The sequence below is a fragment of the Triturus cristatus genome, chromosome 12 (genome assembly GCF_964204655.1).
Source record: "Triturus cristatus chromosome 12, aTriCri1.1, whole genome shotgun sequence".
NCBI lineage: Eukaryota > Metazoa > Chordata > Amphibia > Caudata > Salamandridae > Triturus > Triturus cristatus.
Window position 1 is genome coordinate 347,186,247 of NC_140595.1, and position 19,645 is coordinate 347,205,891.

Consider the following 19,645-nt stretch of genomic DNA (forward strand, 5'->3'; position numbering starts at 1 on the left):
ATTAATTTGGATATGTTCTACTTTGATTCTTTGTGAGACACTTCCTGAAAGAAATATAAAAAGATCACTTCTTATTTCATTGTTAAACAGCAGGTCAGGATACTGTGCATTCCACTTATGCTTGAGTGAACACTGTTTGTACCTGCTGTCTGATCCTTTGTAGATGATGCCTGTGGATTTTATCTCATTGCTTCAGCTGAAAAGCATTTCATATCTGTGATTTACTGAGCAGGTCACTGCTTTTGTTCCACTTGCAAAAGACCTTTTCTAGGTGGTTGCTACCTCCTTTTTTTTAGAAGTGCCTACGTTGCACAATGTTCTTGAAATGTTTGCATAACATTTTTTGTTCTCTGACACAACGGGAGAGGAGGGACAGAAAGACTGCCCATTATGGGAGCTTTTCTAAAACGGCTTAAGTTGCCAAGAACCCAATTGAAATTTTCTATTATCCTTCGAACAATCACCAGCTACTTTGTTAGCTGACAGCCTTGCAAAAAAGGAAGCATTCACCCAGCTTTGATGGATTACAGCAGCAGGAGACGATTTCTTTTCCCACTGTAGTATTTTATCCAACTGCAAAGAGTTAGGTGATGCTGGGAGGAGATTAGAAAGAGTTATCTTTTGATGATCAATATGTCCGTACACAGTCCCTCAAGCAAAACAAGTCCTTGTTTAACAATTGAATTTCTAGGTGACAGCAAAACCCGCTCCTTTGCTGCTGCAAATCTTCAGAATGATATACAATGTTGTGTCTCTGGAGCAGGTAACAGTATTCTTTGACACTCACTGACTGGTTTTGTACTTGTTGTAAGTCTACAAAAGCCATGTGAAATTTCCAACCAGAAGTTACAGCACATGCAACACAACCTCTGCGATTTTAACAAAAGTGTTAAGACTGCATTGCGGATTGCGCAAGAGATAACACACTATCACATCATGGGATGTCCTCGCCTATATGCACCAGCAAAAACTCAGCTCTTTCTATGCAGCTTTAAATGTAGAAAAGGTACTGCCTCACTATATTGCACACATTACATTGCATTACAAACATATTGTTGTTTTATCCAGTACGTTGAGTCTGATTCTTCGTGATATAAAGCATAACATTTCTCCAGCTGTTTTGGTCGATAACATAAATCTTCACATCTTGAAGATTCTTGCTTAAATTATTCTTGACTGTGTCTAACCACTGTGATCTCGGACTTCCTGTTTTCCATTTCCATTTCATCATTCCCAACAGAGTGTGTTTTTTCAAGGAGTCTTCTCTTCTCATTATATATCTGAAATATTTGAGATTAATTTCTATCATAAATGATTCTAGTGAAATTCTGGCTTGATATGATCAAGTATTAATTGATTAGTGCTTTTAGCAGTCCATGGGATATGCAAAAGCCTTCGCTAGGACCAGAGTTCCAATGAGTCAATTCATCACTGAAATTTTTATAAGTCTGACAGCATTCACACCCATACTTTGTCACAGGAAAGACCATTGCTTTGACAATTTGTATCTTTGTTGTCAAGTCTTTGCTCTTTATCACATTGTCCAGGCTTATCGTTGCTTTTCTTCCCAGTAGTAGCCGTCTTCTATATTACATCCTCTAAACTCACATAACCACTACCTCACAAGTTATGCCGAGTGTAAGTATTTTTGTAGGTCGATATTATCAATCTCAATATGGTATCGTACAACCTTAGAAAAACAAGCGGGCCCATTCCTTCTACATGCAGTTTCCCACTTACAGTTAATTTTCTGATAATATCACATATCACAATTGCAGTAATGCCATTACCGATTCATATTATTACTGTGATTTAATAATTTCCTTGCTTAGGTAATGAAAAGTTTCAATTCCATTAAGGACACGGAGGCAAGGATTATGCTTTTTTAATAGCAGCCATGTCGGGATTAACAAGCAAGTCTTCATTTCCCTTCAAGGCCAGTTAAAGGAAGATGAATACATCAGCTAATCAGACACCAGGATATATCCTCATCTGCTCCTACTCTCTCTCTCTCTCTCTCTCTCTCTCTCTCTCTCTCTCTCTCTCTCTCTCTCTCTCTCTCTCTTTCTGCGAACAAAGCTGGCAGTGGTAAACCTTAATCCTGTTTGGAAGACTCTGATCCTGCAAGAACCAATGGATCAACTTTTAATCATCAGGTCCCTCAAAGGGGAACAAAACAATACAATTGGTTCTAAAGCAGTGCATGGGAAGTGACAGACCGTCCCCCCAGCTAGAACTTGTATTCCAGACAATTTGTCAACATAATACAATTTCTCTAAGTAATCATATCCATTATCCTCAGGTGGGCAACAATCCAAGAGAACTGGGCTGGAAAATCCCCACCTATGTGTCCATAATAGAATTTAAACTTTCTGTTACAAAAACTAGGAAATGTTTCACTCTATGTCAGGACTGGAGGCAAGGATTATGCTAGTTTAAAGCTTATCTACCACTAGAGCTCCAATGGAGGGGACTGGCTCAAAGTAGAACCTTTGAAGGTCGAATCTGAGGACCAGTCTGCTGCGTTTAGAATATTCTCCAAGTAAGCTCCAAGAGTGAAGGCCTTTGAAGCCATAGCTCCTCTGGTAGAGTGTGCCCAGAAAACTTTTCTGTAAATGCCAGCCTCTTGCATGGTCCATCAAACCCATTGTGCAGTGATTGGGGAAGAGACCGCCTTGTATGGGTTTTCTAAGGGCAATAAGCAAATATCGCCCCCCCCCCCCTCATTAGGGACAGAGCTCCTCAGTTGAGGCCTCATAAACCTTGATACATTCAACCACACATAGTTTTGGAGTACTGCAAAAGCAGAGTATGAGATCAGGTGCGAGTTGCACTTTGTCTGGAAACATGGAAGGTAACCCCACTGGGGTAAACGTCCTCCTTGTAATATCTAAAGCCCGGACATCTGAGACCCGTCTGCAGGAGTCTGGGCACAACACAGTGACCATCTTTGCTGACATCTACTTTCGAGAAAGGTATTTGTGACTAGGCCAGGAAAGGAAAAGGTTTGTTACCCGATTGGCATCCCAAAGAACTGATTCCCTCAACTCTAGAAGAAGAGACAAGCAGATGCCTCTGAGCAATTTCCTGACCAAGGGATACTCTCCCACTGGGAGGTCCACACATGGACATGACCCATAGAAATCACTGACCGAAAGGTATTGAGCAATCCATAGGCCATCCCATATGCTGCAATGAGGCTAGAAAATTCAAGACATTGACAACATTCGTCCCCACAGGATCCAGATTTCTTTGCTGTTACTAACCCAACCATCGAGATCAAGCTGATCACTAGCGTTTGACCGTACTGTCCACCCAGGCTCGAGAAAGGAGGTCTGTAGTGCTATTTGAAAGTTCTGGGACTTTCCACCTATATCTGTAATCCACTACGCAATGAGTTGGAGTGTTCCATTTATAGTCAGATGCTGGGGATTCCCTGAGGGATCCCTGGAGAGATCCAGTCCTGGGGTAGATGGATTGCAAAATAACAAGATAGTTCCATCAGAACTGGAAACCTAACATGCGACTTCCACATCGGGGGTCACTAACATCAGATCCGAAAGCTGCCTGCAAGTTTGTGCAACAAGTCTCGTTATCATGTCAAAGGGAGGGAAGACATAGCCTTTTCAGCTGACCAGTCCTCAAGGAAGGCTTCGGTCACTACCGTGCTGGAATCCGGTCTCCAACTGAAGTTCAAGGGAAGTTGATGTTCTAGGCAGGACGTAAAAAAAAGTGAATGGTCCCCAGCGGTCTGAGAAGGCTTGAAAACTGTCCAAAGGCAGTTGCCACAGGCTCCTATTCTTGAGGTGCTGTGATTGTCTATCTGAAACCTGGTGAGCCGTGCCCAGAAGGTTTTCTGCCCCCCCTTCAACATGATGATCGAGGCAGTACTCCCAATAAGTCTTGGCCAGATCTCAGAGGGCTGTGGACCTCTTGCCCCTATATGATTGATGTAACGGACAGCCGCTACATTGTCTATTTGTAGGATAACACAACACTGCATGCGGTCTTTGGTCCAGTACTTCACTGCAAAGGAACCTGCCATCAGTTTGAGGTAATTGATGTGCAGGGACTGTTCTGCAGCAGACCAGCTGCTTCCGGTGGTGACCTCCCCACAAGGCCCACCCCAACCAGTGCTACTGGCACTGGATCAGGTCATGAGATCCGGTTGGGATCCGAAGATTATGCGCCCATTCAGCCCTCCGTGTGTGTGAGCCACCATCGCAATTCATTCCTGGCCTCTTCAGAGAGGGGGATGTGTTAGGAGTATGTGAGGCTGTGGTGCAAGAGGGATACCTTCAAACATTGTAGAGCATGGAAGTGTAGGGTCTGTGAAAGATGTCCTGAATGGAGGATGACAGGAGGCCGACTACTCTGGCTATCTACCGGAGGGAGGTGGATGGTTTTAACAGGGTTCTACATACCCTGTGTCGTAACTTGGCCATCTTCCGAGATGCAAGACTCATGGTTGTCTCCACTGAGTTGATCACGAAATACCAGGAAGGTAAGAGTCTGGGAAGGGGTCAGGGTGGATTTCTCACAATTGATAATAAACTCTAGGGACTGGAGGAGATACACGGTTTCCCCAGATGCACTGATAACATGTGTGGGCATTGGTCAATGAGGAGCATATCATCCAGCTACAGTATTGTGCATATACCTTAAACTCTCAGGTGTTCAACCACGGGCTTGAGTGCCTTGGTGAAGCACCAGGGAGCAAAAGATAGGCCGAAGGGGAGAAAGTTGAATTTGAAGGTCTGAGCCTGCCATTGGGAACTAGAGGAACTGACAATGAGGCAGAAATACAAAGATCGTCAGATGAGCATCCTTCAGATCCAAACACACCAGACAGTTGTTTGGCCTTAGTGGTTCTCGGAGTAGAAGCACGCCTTCCATTTTGAAATTACAAAAGACCAGCAATTTGTTGAATGCCCAGAAGTTGATCACCGGGGGCTGCACTTTGTCCCGCTTTTACACAAGGAATACATTACTGAGGAAGCCCAAAGGGTGGGACGTGGAAGGGGATATGGCTCCCTTGGAAAGGAGTTCCTGGATCTCTATCTGAATAAGGATGAACTCCAGCTCTGAGAAGCAGAGGGATTGAGGTGGTAAAAGTTGGAAAGGGGACACAGAATTCTATGTGGAAACCCTGAATGCTCTGTATAACCCAGGCGTTGGATGTGAGATTTCTCCAATCATTCACGAAATGTGCCAGCTGACCCCCCAACCGCCTGCGAGAAATGAGAGTTATGCTCACCGTGTGTGTTGGCGGGATGGCCTCCTACTCAGGAACCACCTCAAGATCCTATGTGGCGAGGGTACCCTCTGGTAGGGTAAAAAACCCCGAAGTGGTAGGAGTCCTGCCATTGACCCCTTCTGGAGGGCTGACCTCTATTGGATGCTTGAGACTGGGGGTGGCCGGCCGTGCGCCGCCTGCCATGGCTGGCTCCTGTGAAAACCTGAAGGGTGAAAATGCATTTGATGGAGGGCTGGGCTTTGTTCAAAGAGATGAAGGTCGAGACAAACTTGCCAAGTTACTTGATGAAAGGCTCACAAAAGAGCTCACTCACTGCCACTTGCCCTACTTCTGATGACGCCAGGTCCCTCAACTTTGAATCTCTTTTAATCAGAAGCGATCTGCACCTCTAGGTAGAGATGATGCAGTTAACGTTGACCCAGAAAATAATAGCAATCTAGTCCCAGCCAGAAAGCACCTCTGGGGATATAAGACCACCGGATGCCTTCACATCCTCCGCCATATCCAGTATTTTGGTCAATGGTCCTGTCACACCAGGAGCATATCCTGGCATGTCCACCAGGAGCAGTCACTGCCCCTCTTTGGGCCCCTGACGCATTTGGCCAGAAACATGGACAATCAGGGGTCAATTTCGAGTGGTGTGGCTAGCTTACCATCCAATGAGGGGCGGGGTATTCCTCCCTATAGCGGTTGTGTATCTCCATGCCAAGAGGCTTGCACAGCCTCCGTGCCACATATGTGGCTACTTTGTTGATAGGGCTCCACTCAGAAGAACGAGGGTGCATCAATTCCTCGGGTTCAAGCATGTCAGACTCTGGCCCGCAGGTCCCTTCTGTGGCAGGGCTCATCCATGCTGGTGGGGGGGCGGGTTGATTGTTGGTCGCTAGGACCTATCATGGTCAGATTCGCCATCGGACCCTGTGAGGGATGCATCTCAGGCAGGAGGTGGGGAGGGGGGCAGATACTCCCCGGCTGTGTGTAGGCCTTCTACGGCATCTGGTATGAGGGGGGGCACTTTGCCCAGGAAGGCCTTATTAAGTCTGGGGAACGTATCCAGGTCCACCCCAGAGGTCTGTGGGCGTTTGCACATCTTCTTAGGGACTGTAGCAATAGGCAACCCTGGAGGTAGGGGGCCAAAGGCTCAGCTAGGTCTTCACTCAGAGAGAGGGATTGTAGGCACTTTTGCACCATAAATAGTAGCCTCTTCTCTAGGGGCTCCACCACATCTGAAACCGACTTATGAATAGAGGTGACTACCACCTCACAGAACTTTTCTGTAACAGGGAAGTAGGAGATCTCCTCCTCTGTATAGGAGTCCTCATATTCCTTCATGGGGTAAAAGGTAAGTACACCTGTGTGCACACACACTTAGAGGGCAATAAGGACCTGGGGGAACCCAGAGAGTGTTGTGGTAGCGAAGCTCTGCAAATAATGATAGTATGGGAGGCAATGGGCCCTTGTATTAATATGGGCAGTCAATCACCGCCTGAGTTGGTGTCTTTATCAGCGGGAGATAATCACCGCTCTGAAATAACTCTTATAGACCCTGCAGAGCGTATATACTCCAGGCGGCCGGGAGCTAAATCCCTGAAACTTACTACACGAACGGAGGCACTCGGCTAATGCCGGGGAAGTGCTGATACATCCTCTGATACACTGAGGCCAGGAGAAGCGTCTGCGTCAAAAGACGTGAGTCACTAGGGCAGCACACCCTCTAGCAGCCAGAAGACCACAGCTCGCCTTAACCCGTGGCTCGTAGGCAACATAAAAATGGTCAAAGCATCTGTGAAGGAGCGACTGAGTTTTCCTATAGCTGCTACTACTCAAAGCAATAAAGCATACAGTGAAATATAACAAATCAAGACTTTCACAAAGCACTGACATTAAAAAGGAACCCTAGTCCCAATGCTCATCTCCACACACTTGCTGGGGCAGTGAAGGCAGAGGGGGAGAGAGACAGGACAGTAGCAGATGAGGAGGTATCCTGCTGTCCCATTGGCTGATGGACTTTTCTTGCTTTCTTTGGGTTTATGGGAAATTAAGACTTTGTTGTTAATCTTGACATGTCTGCTGTTAAAATAAATGAAGAACTAAGAGCATAATCTCTGCCTCGGTCCTGACATAGAATTTCACACGCTACTCAGATATAAAATTTGAGAAATTCTTTGTGTTGTGATGAAACACATCTTTGTTCTCACAAACAATTCCCTCTTCAGCTTCATGGCACCTCTCACTTTTTAGGAAGAAGTTCTGAACAAAAAACAAATCAAGTGGCTATTAACCCTACATTACATTTGTCTAATAGGCTTCAATACTGGATAAAGTAATGGGTAGGTTGGCAAGAAAGCGCCATTCAAACCTCCTTGTGAATCAGGGAAGAGTGGCGCATCTCCCAAAGCATTTTTCTTTTGACTTTAGGCATTCATAGTGTTGTCATTACCCAACACATTTTTTCACCCTAAGAAGGCTGAGTGGTCTCACCAGCATTCAAAACTCCGATCTCCAGATTACTCATAATATCTGCATTAATTTGTAAAGAGAAGGAATGCTGGAAGTGCTTCAGCTATCAGTTGATGTGTTTCTCAGAGCTTTTCAGACACACAGAGAAATAGGTTTGAGGAAACCCAAGACTTTAGAAGACATGAGACATGGATCTCCAGGTTATAATTAAGAGTAGAAAAGGCACCCTGAGAAGGTAATGTTTTGAAAGTCGTCTCTGAATGGCAAACTATAAAACTGTCATTCTACTCTGCACCTGAGGCAAAGCCATAGAAATATAGTACAACACTTTCTTTGCCTAAAGCAATTATGTTCACTGGTCCTCAAATTTTTTTCGTTGAAAATATTTGGAAATATGGGAATGTTTTCATTCCTATGTATTTATGAATACAAATATCTAGAATAGCTGAAGCATTGCCTCTGTCTAGGGTTTTGGCACTCATTTTCTTCTATGATTTGATTTGGCCTCAGATGTCCAGCAATCTCCATTATGTAATTATGTAAAACACTATGACCTGAATGCATTGTTAACCACATTGAAGCCCATTCATGTAATGAAACTATGTATCAGGCTCCTACTTGTCTCAGCGGGATCACTCAATCATCAAAGGAACTCCTGAGGCTCATCAGAGGTTTCCTGCCCCATACAAGGGTCTGGAAAAGATGGCTGTCAAACGTTCAGTTCTGGACTAGCGATTGGATCCAGCTGCCTTTATATAATATGGTGTATATAATGCCTTAGAATGCTAGTCCTTCTGGACCTTTCAGCTGCCTGGGAACAAATAAAAATACATAAAATATAATGCAGACATCTTCAGCAAAGAGGTAACTGGGGTTTAATGTAGTAGCCTAAAGTCTAGCTCTTTCTCCTGGTCCCACTTGGTCACTCTCCCCACCTCTCCATGCCCTTTCTTTCAACACAGTTGGACCTGTTCCTATGGCTACATCTATACTACTTCTTATGAGATGAGCACAAGTTGCAATCTCCCAGTTCTGATTGGTGTCACTCCTTGTAGAACTCTCTCTCGATGCCCTAATAGGGTTGTCTGCCTCTGACCTTGAAACCTCCTCCTGCCTTACCTATACCGCTCCTTTCTCATCAATCTGGGCTGCAGCTTGCCCTGTGTTACCCCTGGCACTGGTCATGCTACCCCCCCCCCCGCTGTAATGGCCATAATCACAAGAGCAAAATTGAAGTCCTGTGCACAGGTATTTGGGTAAATTTCTGGGTGTGCCCAATGTATATCAAGCGGTTGTCAAAGATCGCATGTTTCCAAAATAATGAAGGCCGGCATCAGGTGTAATGTTAGCAAAATTTCTTTATATGCATCAAATTCAGACCAATACAAATGAAATCAAATCAGCCGACACGTGTTTCCATTGTACTTTATTTCAGTTCCATATGCCCTGAACCCTTAAGATAGAGCATTGATTATATCTTGCTCCCACAACAACTGCCTTTTGAACATGAAGTATTTACCATTCTAACGCTGTGCACATTTAATGTCTCTGCCTTTATTTTATGCCTTAGCCATTGGCACACTTGCACACTTGCTCTGAAATCTATATATATAATACTCCTTTCCATTGTGTACTTTTTATTTCTCCTATGGACCATGGTATAATAACTTTCCTAAATTCACAATGTCTTTCTTTTCCACTAACCCTATGAGTACTCTGGAGCCTCTACGCCTCTTTCTGTTAACTCTCTCTTTTTCTGTTTTACCTACACTCTGAAACTACGGTCCTGTTTTTCTGCCTAGCCCTCCTCAAGCTTTTACATCCCCCCTAGCCCACCCTTACTTATCCCGTTTCTTAACGTACTCCCCTGTTGTAATTGTCACAATTATTATTACTTTTTTTCCCGTTTGTTTTTTCATTGGAACCCTATTTCACACACCACGTTCGGCTCTGGCTCCGTTTCACTTTAACTAATTATACGATCTTTTCTGTCCTCACTTCCGGTTTTCTAATACCGGAACACCGCTACTCGCTCTAGTCTTCACCCGCGCCTTCTTATTTAACATCCGGTCTTCACTGTATCTTGTGTCCCGCATAACGGAGAACACGTTGATCCCGCACTCGAGATCCCGTTCTTTCTGGTAAGTCACTGTTATACCAGCCCGGCGTCACACATTATTTTTTGCCATCCCCCTATTGTTCAATTTTACCATCTTCGTTTCCATTTCATTTTTACAGACCAGATACTACCCCACGTACCAGTCCGGTTTGTATTGGCTTACCGCTCTTTTACTCAGCGAAGGAAGGTTCCTACCTCCCTTCTGCCGTGCTCTGGCCTCACCCGTGCCGGTTCCCGGCTTCACATTTTCGCCACACATCATTAACAGGTAGTTTTGCTCAGCCTTTTCTCTTTTCCCTTTTCCTCCTCACCTTTTCTTTGCTGTCATTTAATCTAATTACTTTCGGTTTAATTTGAACCGGTGCTGCTCATTTACTTGTGTATTTTTATGCTACGACATAGTCTGAACCTTTGATATACCTTTTATGTCAGTAAAAACTAATTGTTGATACTGGAATGTGTTTAGAGATCTAATAATTATACCGATTACAGACCTGTTTACTCCTGTGTTTTTACAGTCATGTAGATCTATGCTGATTGTAGTACTACACGCCATGTTCTTCCTTCATCTTTTTGGAACTGCTTTTACCCTGCCTCGTGAATTCCACCTTTCATACCAGGATGCTTAGTCGATCATCTCCTACTTGGTTGTTTCCCGGCATTTTGTCTTCCGTACCGTTTGTTGTGAATGAACATTTCTACTTTCACACTAACTTTCTGAATAATGTTTGTACTGTTATGATGGCGTGTATAACATAAATCATTGTTATAACTCACACATGTATTGGTTCCATCTACATTTTCTCTGTGCTCCTCTTCCTGGTCGCAAATGCGCAATCGCGCTGTCTCAAACGTTCTTCTCAGTCATGTAACTAAGTGTTTTCATGTTTCACACAATTGCTGTTTTTTACATGTTTCTTCTGTTCACCACTTATATAATTTTTAATCACAGTAGCTCATTTAGGTACGCTGGTTTTTTGTAAGTACTGTTGTCATTACGCTACACGTTGTGACGAAACACGTGTCGGCTGATTTGATTTGATTTTTATTGGTCTGAATTTGATGCATATAAAGAAATTTTGCTAACATTACACCTGATGCCGGCCTTCATAATTTTGGAAACATGCGATCTTTGACAACCGCTTGATATACATTGGGCACACCCAGAAATGTACCCAAATACGTGTGCACAGGACTTCAATTTTAGCCACGAAGGGGGTCTTGACCCTCCCGGATGCAGGGGTTATTTCTTTGGGTTTGTTTCCCCTGACCTGTCAGCACCGTACTAACTTGTTTCTAGATACACCCACATCGCACACGCTTGAGTGCCATTCATCCGCTAAACCAACGAAACCCTCCACCATTGTTACTACTATAACCACAAGAGCAGTCTGAGAAAGTGCACAGTGCTTTAAAACTGCGTTCATACTCTGTAATGCCAACGTCTGGCACCTTAACAGCAAACTGGCGGCTGTTGGGGTTCCAGGGAACAGCTGAGGGAAAATACTGTACACATTTTGGTAGCAGAGTGACAAGACAGCAAGGCTGCTGGGGCTTAAGCCAACAGTTTTCTTTTACTTATGTTTTTGTGAGGCATACATCCTAGCATCATGGAATGGGATTGCATGCTGTGAACGCTCAATTACAAAGCTAAGTAACTCTTTGAATATTTTTGGCCTTTTACCCTATTTTCTTTATTTTGTGTATGGCTCTCACACTCCTAAGCCACTGCTTCAGAGTGCATCATGTGTGGTAAGAGAGACATTTCAGAGGAGCTAGATGAGAAACAGTCCACAAAGTAATGCATTTAAATGATGCAGCAATTAGTCACAGAATTGTGAAGCAATTTGCCAGGATGCTATCAGACCTTTCTAGATTTGGCTTGTGGTGCAAGACACAGGTCTGAATGAGGATGTGGCTTAATGGCTAGAGCGGTCGAGTAGAAGCTGGGGAACCGGGTTCGAGTTTCCGCAGGGACGCTCAACACCTTCTGATTCTGGGCAAATCACTTAATCTCCCTTAGCCTAACAAAACAAAAACATGAATGTATCCGTCTGTAACACAACTGGTGCTCATGTAAAGTGCTCTAATACCTTTGGGTTGAGTTTGTGCTATATAAAAAAAAAGTATATTTCAAACCTTTATTCGATTGCAGAGAACCATAATAGTGCAAAATTAGACATAAATACTCATATATCCAGATACACCAGTACTGTATCATCAGACATCAGTCTGCACAGATGTTGTGCTAGAGGCACTCTTATGCTCTGACACCACGTGATAACCTTTGGCAACCATCATTTTAATTGACTTTTCGTGTTTTACTTTACCCTAGCATGAATGTACGACTTCCTGCATATACCTTATTTCTCTTGAAGATTTCTTCTCGTAGTTTTGAAGTGGGAGCTGTCACAGTAGAACAGCCTTGCCAAGAACAGAACGTGTGTGATGTGCATTTAAAAGCATGAGTGAGAGAGAGAGAGAGTGTGGAATGTACTTTTTGGTCTCGAAGTGCAGTGTTATGAGCAGTGGTGCACAAATGTGCTTTGTGTTGTACATTGAGAGATTAAGTATGTGATGCTATAGGCAGTGGTACACAAAGGTGTATTGTGTTGTACATTGAGAGATGAAGTATGTGATGCTATATGCAGTGGTGCACACGTGCATTGTGTTGTACATCGGGAAGTATTATGAAGTTCTTAGTATTGACTTTGACATGGCCTCATGCCATCCTGAATTCTGACTCTGTCTTGCTTGAGCTTTTCTGCCCACACTGACAGGCCTCCAGAGTGTTTACAAGTTGTTTGGGTTAATCACGTTCAAGGTTGTTTTGTTTTTGAAAGAAATTGTTTAATTTATTGAAGGCTTTCGTAAGCTTCATTAAGATAAAAGGCTAAAGTATGTGAGAATGTAGAGGGAACATGGGAACTGCTTTTTCCCTGGAATGCTTGCATGGAAGGTGGACAATTCCAGTAAGTTTCCTTGGTGCAGAGGGAAAGACTCTCAAACCTTCTGGTGTGTTTTGAGACTATAAAGCTGAGGGTTGTTGACTTAGAAATGTCGTACTTTAGAATTTGGGACCGCGTAGGAGGCAGGGCCCTACCCCTGTCTATCCCGGTATTAGCGAACCGCGAATGGTCAATGCGGTATGTACAAGTGCTTTGTGTAACGTTTTAGCTATGAATGCACTATGTATACGTTATTATACATTGACTTCGTGGGTTCCATCTTGGAGCAGTGGCCATCTTATGGTTGCCCTCACATAGGCTACATATCATGAAGCAAATACGGGCCTTTTAGAGCACATGTGCCTTCCTTTGACTTCTCTGTGACCTGGGCAGCTTGGCTCCGCTGCCCCAGGTCAGTCCGGTCTCACGAGCTCCCCGTCCTCCGGCCACCTGTGATTAGCATCAGGGTTTGACACACCATAAAGCCTTTTCATCCTACACAAGCCTCCAGCTAATCTCTTTCACACCTGACTGTTCCTGCTTTATGGCTTGTTTTCCAAACAGGAGATGCTCGTGTTTATTGGGGCCTGTTGATATCTGATGTGGGATCTGAGCCTTGCTGGGTAAATAATTGTGGGCTGGCTTAACTGGAATGTGGGATGGTCATCATGACTCTGCCTTTTCGTTTGAAATGTATACATGTATATGGCCATATCATAAAACAAGGAATGTATGCCTGAAGCAGGATATTTTGTATTTAAGGAGAAGCCCGTTTCTGTAATTTTTAGCAGTCTCCTGAGAACATACACGCTGTTGTACTTCTAGGATACCTGTAATTGGTCTGCAGCCAATAAACTGATCCTTGACTTCACCCAGAAGACTCTGTGTTTCTGTAGGTCTGAAACAGGAAGAACCCGAAGTCATAGGGTGTGTTCCCCTGCACCGCTGGGCTTAAAATTCCCAGTACTTCAGTTGGCGCCCAACGTTGGGTGATTTCAGCGGTACCGGTCCAAGCCAGAGGTTCGTGAGGAGCTTCGTGTGGAAATTCTGGAGGAATGCCGCCACTTCATCGACCCCTGCATGTCGACGTGGTCCGAAAGTCTTTTCTGCGAGGTTCTCCGCGTCCAGACGGCTACGAAGGACTGCTGCCCTGATTAATCGCCCTGTTTTGGACCCTTGACGATTTTGGTAGAGCGAAACAACCGAGAGAGTCTTCTGGTGAGGCCATCGATCATCGATATTCAGTTAAGTATAAGTGGAGCGTCTCCCAGTTTGTTTGGTATCCTTAGGGATTTTTGGTATCCTTCGGGAACATTTCGATTTGGAGTTTGCAAACGCCTAAGCCAGAGGACTCGTGTATTTACGAGACTATCGTAATCGATAATCCTTTGAAGTTTGGAACTAGACTAGTGAGCAAAGATGCCTGGTGCTAGTGTATTTGGAAGATTGTTTTGTTTGAGTTGTGGAAGGGACTTCCAGTTAGAGGATTCATGTCCGGTTCCTCCAATTGGAACTCCAACTTATGAGCTTTATGTAAAACATGGCGTGGGCCCCATTGCATATAATGAAGTATGGATCCGATATACCAGAAAGGACGTTGTTTTAAAATGGCCCCAAAATGGTAGTTTCGATACAGATATCTTAGATAATTTGGAAGTGAAATTGTTTAAAAAGAAAGCCCGGCCGGCGATGTTTGATTCTTTCCGCCTATGGCGAAAGGAAGCCAAACAGAAGGAAATTAAGCTAGCGAAAAGGAATAAGAGAGAAAGAGGTATGTCAGTGATGCAAGCAGCTGTGTAATTTAAAGATAATGAGGAGGAACAAATGAATGAGCAATTGCACAGACAGCGCAAACTAGGGATTTGATAAATGTTACCCTGTTTTGTCACCCCTTGTGCAAGATGAGACAAAAGAGAAAGAGAAAGATTCCCTAATGTCCCATTTGCTAAGTTCGCCACCCCCATATGCGCAAAATGCCACAGCACCTCCACAGCTCGTAAATGTGCAGCCCCCAGTGAATATGCCGCAAGCCTTCCCACAGCCGCCAGCTCCTCCTCAGCTGGCTCCTATCCCTGCAGTGCAGCCCTCTCAAGGGCCGCCAGTTTTGCTACCTGTTGCCCCTGCGCTTCCTGCGACTTTGCCTAGCACGCCAGCGGCTTCCCCTGGTGCTCCTTCTTACACTACCCAGGTACCTGTATCTGAATCCGTTTTTCTTCCCTCTGTCTATCCCCCCGTTTCACTTCAACTTCTCCTTCAGCACGACAACGACTAGCTAATGTAGTTACTAGTTTAATGTCGCCTCTCTTTGGGTCGTCCAGTGCGACTCCTGGCTTACAGCGTAAGCAATTGCGTAGTCAGCTGCCTGGTCCCGACGAGAAAGAGGTGCTAGATCATCTGGCGCGTAGGTGGATTGGTTTCCCTTCACTCTATGATGTGGAATCAGTTGTTAACGTTTTTCACCAATGGGATGCCCCAAAACAGAGGTATGTCTTTGATAAGATGTGTGAATTCCTCTGTGAGGAATTGGAGGATAATGGTGCAAACCCAAACCCACAGGAATTGTGTCGAGTGCGATTTGATTTTGAAACAGGTATAATTGTGGGCCCCAATGTAGATAAAGCAGTTGCGACTTTACTGTCCCTCAGAAATGGTGATTGCCAGCAATCATTGTTCGAACAGGAACTCCCTGTGGGGAAAAAGGTAAAAGCGCGCCAATACCCGATGCGTGAGCTTCCCCCAGTTTGGAGACCTGCTGATCCAAATGCTAATCCACCTGTCTTAGCACATTTTCAGCGTGTTTGGGTGCATGTCCCATGGAAGCGATCTGAGGTGTTAGCGCTCAAGCAGACATTGCCTGACCCCCGTAAAAACCCTACAGGATATTACAAGGAGTTATCCCAAACTACAGAATCGTGTGTCATGAATCTGGCTGACATAGATATGTTATTCGGGAATGTTGTTCCACAGCCTTTATGGGGATCCATCCGTAATACGGATCATGCGGCAGAACTAGGGGGTACATGGGCTAATATCGTTGCTGTTGACGCTAGACAAGTTGGTGGCGCGAAGCCTGATCCTTTGGTAGCAGAACTCCCTGGTCGAATTATTACCTACATGAAAACTATAATGCCTGCGATGCGCGTAAATTGGGATAAACTATCCGCATGTAAGCAGAAGAAAGATGAGACAGTGTCCGATTTCTTCACCAGGTTTGAAGAAACGTTTATCGACCACAGTGGTCAAGACATGAGCACTGAAGGTGGCCAACGGTTATTTGTTGATAAATTTGTGCAGAATCTACTTCCCGAGTTGTGTAAAAAATTAAAAAACTCAGAAAGTTCTTGGGCTGTTTCCTCTTCAGCGCAAATACTGGCTACTGCACAGTATTATGAAAATAGAGACAAAGATGAGAAGGATAGAACAGATAAGAAAACGAAAGAACTGAAAACAAAGGTCCTCTTGCAGCAGGCTTATCCGCCACGTGGAGGACAGAATAATTATAGGCAAACACAAGGTATCTATCAGCAACCCCAACAGTTTCAGAGTAATCAGCAAATGAATGGGTATTATCAACCACGAATCCCTGTAGGTCCCAACCAATGTTCATATTGCAAAGAGGAAGGTCATTATAAATATAGTTGCCCTAAATTAATGCAGCGTAACAGTAATGCGTATGGCGCAAGAGGTAGAGGTGGTCAGCAAGCTCCTAGAGGCAGAGGGCGTGGAAATGTTCCCCAGAACGCGCGTCCTCTTCCGCCTCAAAATACCATAAATAGCTTTGATCAGCAAGCCAACGCGACTGGTAATACAGCTCAGTACTACAATAATGATTATTATGCAGAAGATGACAATGTAGAAGATAATGATTACTAGGATAGCCGTAGACAGAGAGAGGGAGTTGTTTCAGTGCCAGTGGATCAGAGCGGACCTTATGTTAAAGTAACTACAGCAAATGTAACAGAGCCCTTTTTGCTGGATACTGGTGCTGCAAAGAGTTCAATCATGCATTCAAAACTCCCTGGCGCGCCTTTGTCTGGCGAAATGAATGTTTCAGTAGGTTTTCCTGGCGCCCCAGTTAGGAACCCGATTTCTAGTCCTATGTCACTTTCTGTTGGACCTTGTGAGCTAAAAGCACCCCTCATCCTAACGACAGGTTGTGGTGAAAATCTGCTAGGATTAGATTTGCTAAAAAGATTGCATGCAACGCTATATTGTTCTCCCTCAGGAGTACAACTTACATTAGGTAAGAAAGTGATTTCCCCAATGTATTTGTCTAAAAATGCAATGCCACCTGAATTATCATCCCTCCCGGATGTCCTTTGGGCTACTGGTCCCGATGATGTGGGTCTCCTGGAAATACCGCCATATGTGGTCACTTTAAAAGCCAATGTCAGATTGCCACGTATTCCCCAGTATAAGATCTCCAATGAAGGTCAAAAAGCGTTGTTAGCAATTGTCAGTGATTTGATTAAAAAGGGTGTAATTGAAGAGACAAGAGGCAACGTTTGCAATAGTCCTGTTTTACCTGTTTCAAAACGAACGGACCCTTCACAGCCACCTGTTTACAGATTTGTGATTGATCTTAGAGAGGTTAATAAGATTGTTGTGCCACAGTTTCGTGTTGTCCCTGATATAACTGCCTTGTTAACCATGATTCCAGCATCCGCTGCATGGTTCTCAGTGATCGATCTGAAGAATGCCTTCTTTAGCATCCCAATTGCAGAGGAGAGCAGAGACATTTTTGGCTTCAGTTTAGGAGGCCGAAGCTTCCGCTTTAAACGCGCTCCCCAGGGCTACTGTGAGAGTCCATCAATATACAGTCAAGCTTTAAAAGCGCAGCTTGATGCACTTGTTTTACCTAGTGGCGCTATCCTTATTCAGTACGTTGACGATTTACTAATCGCCGCGGATACTGAAAAGATTTGCAAAAACGCTACCTTGTCATTGTTGCATCATTTGTCTGCCTTTCATCACAAAGTGTCTCTCTCAAAGCTGCAATATTGTCGACAAGAAGTGACCTGGGTACCGTATATCGCACATCTCGCTAACGCTATAGCTAGAGGGGCTGCCATTCCTGATTCCTGGAGGGGTGCAGAAATCCTTCCCATTTTTAAGAAGGGCGATCGTTCCTGTCCGGGGAACTATCGCCCGATCAGCCTTATTGACTCCGTTCAGAAGATAATTGCTAGGATGACCGTGGCTAGAATCCAGGCCTGGATTGAACAGGAGGATATCATCTCTCCACTCCAGGCCGGTTTCAGACCCTGCACCAGTACCATCGACCAGGCATTCAAATTTCAACTGATTGTCTGGAAAACGGTTTATCTGTGTGGTGGTACCTTATATGCTGCCTTTATTGATCTTCGGTCAGCATTTGACTTGGTCAATAGGACCAAGCTATGGGATGCTTTGGTGGAGCTAGGGATTCCGGGAGATCTTCTGAGCATCATCATTAGGCTGTATGATAACAACTTCGCCCAAGTGCGCTGGGGGAAACAGGGCCAGATTACTAAAAGATTCAGGGTCAATCGGGGTGTCAGGCAAGGGTGCGTCCTTGCGCCCACGTTGTTTCTATTGTTTATCAATAGAGTGGTCCAGTACTTCTCATCTACTCCCACCGACGCACCCATGTTGGGTGGAAGTAAACTCCCACTCCTCATGTTTGCCGATGACACCCTACTTCTTTCTCAGACACTCTCAGGGTTACAGTCGGCATTGAATGTTTTTTCTAAATTCTGCAATGATTTTGATTTGTCTGTGAATGTGTCCAAAACCAAATACATGGTATTCAACAAAGGGAAATGTGTGAAAGGCCAAGTGTTTATGAATAATGATTTGCTTGAGAGAACTAACGTCATGACCTATTTGGGGGTAGTATTTGAAAACAAGTTGGACTGGAGGCCGCAGATTGACGTCCTTACTCTTAAATTTGCCCAGCTTTCTGGATGTCTCGCCAAAGAACAAAAGCAATCCCAGTCGAAAATAATTGGCCCCCCAATGAAAATCCTTAATGTTAGGATTAATTCAGCGATCCTTTATGGAGCTGAACTCTGGGGTTTTGCCAATCTCTCTCCCCTGGTCAAAGTACAACATAAATTCTTCAGAATGCTCACGGGCCTCCCCAGTTCCACCCCATTGAAACCACTACTGCTGGATCTCGGTTCCCATTCATTTGACGACATCGCTAGGTTTAAGCCATTGGCCTTTTGGAGGCGACTTTGGACTGTTCCTGAACTTGGTCCCTATGCCAAAGCCTTTCTTGATGTTCGTTCTATTTTGGGAGCTGGTAACATCCCCTGGTTCAGACAGGTTAGACAACATTTGGATTCCATGGGTTTAGGTACTTTGTGGACTGACCCGGCCAATAACTCATTTCCCTCTAAAAAAGATTTTAAAGATCTATACTGGTCAATGGTACTGCAAAAGCAATTACCTTCCGTTTCAACCGACTCTTTGACTGGTAGGTTTCTCGAACAAAAGAATACCCCATTTCTTGAAGCCTACTGGGATACCATCACTAGGCCGAGAGATAGAAAACTTTACCACCAGTTTAGAGTCGGTACATTACCAACAAACTTATTCACTAAAAAATGGAAGGGTGTTTCGTCTGATTCTTGTAACTGGTGTTCTGGATGTGTCGACTCCGTGGGTCACATCTTTTTTGTCTGCCCTGTTTACGCAGCCCCTCGGGCTATATGGCTAAAACCCCTCTGTCGTACTCTGGGAACAAGGCAAGGGTCAGTAGCACTTGATTTTCTGCGCTTCGACACTAGCGAATATGTTGTAGTTGCAGTTGCCAAGTTTTTAGCTTGGGTGTGGCTTATTAGATTGAGGAGGCAATAAAATTATTGTACCCTGGAT

General features: G+C 44.5%; 1 protein-coding gene across 1 annotated transcript in view; it reads left to right on the forward strand.

The window, feature by feature from the left end:
* The first annotated feature begins 9,780 nt into the window (after window positions 1-9,780).
* Window positions 9,781-19,645, forward strand: part of LOC146775984 (uncharacterized) — a 548,205-nt gene continuing 538,340 nt past the window's right edge. Inside the window, exons 1-2 of the mRNA XM_085640019.1 lie at window positions 9,781-9,858; window positions 9,956-10,104. The gene's annotated coding sequence lies outside the window, so the exon portion shown is untranslated. The remainder of the gene's footprint in view (window positions 9,859-9,955; window positions 10,105-19,645) is intronic.